This window comes from Lathyrus oleraceus, chromosome 4 (genome assembly GCF_024323335.1).
Source record: "Lathyrus oleraceus cultivar Zhongwan6 chromosome 4, CAAS_Psat_ZW6_1.0, whole genome shotgun sequence".
Taxonomy (NCBI): domain Eukaryota; kingdom Viridiplantae; phylum Streptophyta; class Magnoliopsida; order Fabales; family Fabaceae; genus Lathyrus; species Lathyrus oleraceus.
The window spans coordinates 409222578-409227677 of NC_066582.1; the positions used below are offsets into that span (position 1 = coordinate 409222578).

The 5100-nt window shown below is 37.1% G+C and overlaps 1 non-coding gene across 1 annotated transcript; it reads left to right on the top strand.

Annotated features, from left to right (window-relative positions):
• The first annotated feature begins 1638 nt into the window (after nucleotides 1-1638).
• Nucleotides 1639-1745, top strand: LOC127077352 (small nucleolar RNA R71). The gene has a single exon (XR_007787183.1). It is a non-coding gene; the product is annotated as a small nucleolar RNA R71 (small nucleolar RNA).
• The last annotated feature ends 3355 nt before the right edge of the window (nucleotides 1746-5100 follow it).

Consider the following 5100-nt stretch of genomic DNA (forward strand, 5'->3'; position numbering starts at 1 on the left):
GCTTGTAAGAATTGTGTTAAGATGAATTCAACATTTTCCTCTCCAACTTCGAATGTTAGCTTACCTCTCTTTACGTCTATTATGGCTCCGGCGGTAGCCAAGAATGGCCTTCCTAAAATGATAGGTTTACTGGCATCTTCTTTGATGTCCATGATTATGAAGTCTATAGGAATGTAAAATTGTCCTACACGTACAGGGACATTTTCTAGTATACCGACAGGATATTTGATTGAGCGGTCAGCTAATTGAACAGACATCTTGGTTGGTCTTAGTTCTCCCATACTGAGCCTTTTACATATGGTTAAGGGCATTACACTAATGTTGGCTCCTAGATCGCATAGAGCTTTGTCTATGACGAATTTTCCAATGACACAGGTTATGGAAAAACTACCTGGGTCTTTTAGTTTGGGAGGCATGTTATTTTGGATTATTGCACTACACTCGGCAGTAAGTGTAACTATTTCGTTATCCTCAATCTTTTTCTTATTGGATAAGATTTCCTTAAGAAATTTGGCATATGAGGGCATTTATGTGATGGCTTCTCTAAAGGGTATTGTAATGTTTAGTTGCTTCAGAAGTTCAACAAATTTCCTAAATTGGCTTGCGGATTTAGAACTTGCAAGTCTTTGAGGATACGGTATGGGTGGTTTATAAGGAGGTGGAGGCACATAAGGTTTTTATTTCTCTTCGGCCTCTTGGGTATTATCTTATATTTCCTTTGGTTCATTCACCTGCTCAGTTGAGGTTTTGTCTGGTTTTTGGTACATGGCAGGGTTTTGGAGTCTTGGATCTATGGGTTCGTCTATTTCTTTTCCACTCCTCAGTATAACGGAATTTGCATGTCCCTTTGGATTAGGTTGCAGTTGTCCAGGAAATGTTCCAGCTGGAGCGGCTGTAGATGCTTGTTGTTGAGCCACTTGTGAAATCTGTGTTTCAAGCATTTTATTGTGGGTGGCTAAGGCGTCTACTTTGCTCGCTAGTTGTTTAAGTTGCTCGCTAGTATGTATGTTTTGGTTCAAGAAGTCTTTGTTTGTTTGAGCTTGGGTAGCTATGAAGCTTTCCATCATTAATTCGAGGTTCGACTTTCTAGGCATGTTAGGAGCATTATTAGCTGGCTTTTGATATCCAGGCGGAACAGCTGGTGATTGGCCAGGTGCATACAGGGCGTTGTTATTCTTATACGAAAAATTAGGATGGTTTTTCCAACCTGGGTTGTAGGTATTCGAATAGGGATTTCCTTGTGCGTAATTCACTTGATCGGTAGGGACTCCTGCTAATATCTTACATTCTTGTGCAGTGTGTCCAGGGTTTCCACATAACTCACAGTTTGGAGTTACAACAGCCACGGTGGTTGCGGGTGGTATGGTCAAGTTGTCTAATTTTTGAACAAGGGCATCTACCTTGGCATGAACATGGTCAAGGCTACTGATTTTGTACATTCCACTCTTTGTTTGGGACTTTTCTACTAGAGTTCTTTCACCTCCCCATTGGCAATGGTTTTGGGCCATGTTTTCAATGAGTTGATAGGCTTCATTGTATGGCTTGTCCATAAGTGCATCGCCCGCGGCAGCGTCTACTATCAGTCTTGTGTTATACAGAAGCCCATTGTAAAATGTGTGAATGATCACCCAGTCTTCGAGACCGTGACGTGGACATATCCTCATCATGTCTTTGTACCTCTCCCACGCGTCGTAGAGAGATTCTACATCTTTTTGTCGGAATCCGTTGATTTGAGCTCTCAGCATAGCAGTTTTGCTTGGCGGAAAATATCGGGATAAGAAAATGTTCTTCAGTTCTTCCCATGTTGTAACTGAGTTGGATGGAAAGGATTGCAACCAAGCCCAAGCTATGTCTCTTAGTGAGAAAGGAAAGAGGCGTAGTCTTATCGCATCTTGATATACACCGTTCGCCTTTACAGTGTCTGCGTACTGCACAAACTTGGTTAGGTGTTCATTAGGATCGTCCGTAGGATTTCTGGAAAATTGATGTTGTTGGACGGCTGATAATAATGAGGGTTTCAGCTCGAAATCGTTTTGATTTATAGCCGGAGCAACAATGCTGGTGTGAGGTTCTTGTTGGGACGGGGTAGCGTAGAATTTGAGAGGACGATTAAGTGGTACTTCGTCAGCCATGGTTGGCTTAGAGTCTTGTTTAGCAGGAAAGAAGATATCAGGAATATCGTACCTTTGTTGGTACTCTAGTATTCAGTGTCTTATATATAAGAAATGCTCTAGTTCTTGGATTGGTGGTGTTAAGTTATCGCCTTGTGAGCGAGTACTTGGCATACAATCGGGGAAATAAGGGAGAGTAAATTAGTTTTTATTGTTACCTTAGTCTATGCCGTGCAACGGAAGAATCGCACTATTCGACTAAAACAAGTCCCCGGCAACGGCGCCAAAAACTTGATACTAGTCGTGACTATATATAAAATATAGTCTATCGGGTACTTGACTGCAAGTGCACAGTCCAGTCGTTTTAGTTTTAAAAGATATCGAACCCACAGGGATCTATGGTCAAACTAGTGTTACTAACGTCACTATGTTTAGCTAAGGGAATGATTTGTAGAAGTTCGGGAGCAGAATATTAAATCTAAGAGAAATTTAGTTTTAAGAAAGAATTGATGGAAGGAATCAGTATACAACACATTAATCGTCAGGGATTCGATAAGTCACCGGTGAATAGTTTAAATACCAAATATCTTTCAGTAGAAAATATTTATCTAAAAGGCTTTATCTCACACTCTCGTGATTGTTGATTCGGCCCATAGCTTTAAGTCAGAATGTATGCTCTCGTTGTCCCATTTGAAGTTAAAATTACTTTTTGAAAATAAACAAATTCTAATTTCTTTTAAAGTGCTCTCGCTGTTTTTAAACTCAATGCCTAATTTTTACTATCCCGCTCGAGCCTCACCCTCTCGCAATTGTTGGTCCTCACCTTAGTTAATTTCCCACTCTCGTGGCAAAATCCTATTAAATAGCTTCTCACTTTTGTGACAAAGTTAATTAAATTTAAATTAAAAACCTCAGCCTAAAAGATTGTTTGAGAAAAAGAGTTTTCACCGATTATTATTAAATCTCATCCAATTAAATTGTTACATACCGATACCGGTAATTTAGCCGGACATGTTAAATAGCGCAAACACAGAGCATAAACAGATTAACAGTGCAACAAACATAATTATAACAATGACAGAACAATAATAATAATAATAATTGAATAAAAACCTGGCAATTGGATTAACAGAGTACGGAGAATCTTGGAGTACTTGAGCAGTCCTCCACAGGTCGGTAGGATTATGCTTCTTCAATACAATTACTTACTAAATTAAGTAAAGTGTAGTAGTCCCCCAGTGTAGGAAACTACTACTATGGCTAACTGGAAAACGGGAATTCTAAAAGGAATGGTAAATGAATTAAGGCAATGGAAACAAAGTTGCCGAAAGAAAAATAACTAAAAAGTTAGAATGCTGTAGAAAATAAATTACAGAGCGGAAGTGTAGACGTTCCTTTTTTTTCAACTTATGTCCTTTATATATTGCTTTGGTAGGTCTTGACAGTTGAGAAAATTAAAAAAGACTGGTTGAATGAGGAATCCACGGGGGAGTCATTCTATTGGAGAAAATTTAGGCACGTTTGGTTTCCTCTAATGACTGCCTCAGAACGTAAAATCTGGTCGTGTGACGCTCATCATGGGCCTGCGACGGTCGTCACAGGCTGGGCCGTGCCGGTCGTCATGCAGCTTGTGACGGTCGTCACATCAGCAAATTCTGTATTCTGCTTTTTCTGCTTTTTCTGTGCTTTCTCATCTGTTTCTTCTTCTTTTTCTTCTTTTTCTACATTTTGCTCATCAATGCTTGGAGATTTAAATACCTACAAAAATAACTTGAATACTTGCGGAATAATCGGAATATTAACTAAAGTGGTATGATCTTTGAGTATAAATCAAGACAAATAACTGATGCATTTTCGCGTTACCGATATATATATATATATATATATATATATATATATATATATATATATATATATATATATATATATATATATATATATATATATATATATATATGTATGTATATGTATGTATATATATATGTATATGTATGTATATATATATATATATATATATATATATATATATATATATATATATATATATATATATATATATATATATATATATATATATATATATATATATATATATATATATATATATATATATATATATATATATATATATATATATATATATATATATATATATATATATATATATGGTCAAAATAAAAGACAACCCTACAGGGGACGGCTACATCGATAATGGTCAGAATCAAATATTGTCTGAATAGGGAGATCTTCCACTAGAAGAGAAAATTCCACAGGGAATCCACGTCACAACAAGAGGCAAAACTCTGAGTGGGGAACTGGTGAGAAGACAAGACTCCAATTAGATATTTCATCAGTCAAGATCAATTCTGTGGGGATTTCACTAGGGATAAAATCCGTCAGGACAAATCATGCATGGGGATTACTTCTAACAAAGAAATAAACACCACAAGGGGATGCAAAAACACAAACAAATTCCTCAAAAGGAAAGTAATCAGTCATAAGACTCTTCTTGGAGATTCAGAAATAAACCAATTCCAAGGTATCAGACATCAACCGGACTTGCAGGAACTCATAAAGGGAGAAACAATGGCACGACTATGCAACAACCAAATAAAGGTGTGTTGGGGATCTGAAAACCAAATAAAGGTTTTACCGGAGATCCAGGGTTCCATCACAAAAATATGCAAGTCGAAGATGAAAATCCATAAAGGCTCTCAAGTGGAGGGCAATCATGAGCTACAAGGAGAACAACACATCAGCTCTACTGGGGGTAAACAACAAACTGTTTAGGGAGCAAACACTTCCAAACACTGCTTGGGGAAGGCAACAATGCTTCACACGTCAAGACTTACCGTTCTCGGATTGCTGTTGACATTCCTTTTTCGAATTCAATATTCTTAAAGTAAGTTCCTTTTTATTTCAAGAAAAATGGTTATTCATTTATTTATTTATTTCAAAATTATCATCATAAAAATGCAATTTTATTAAA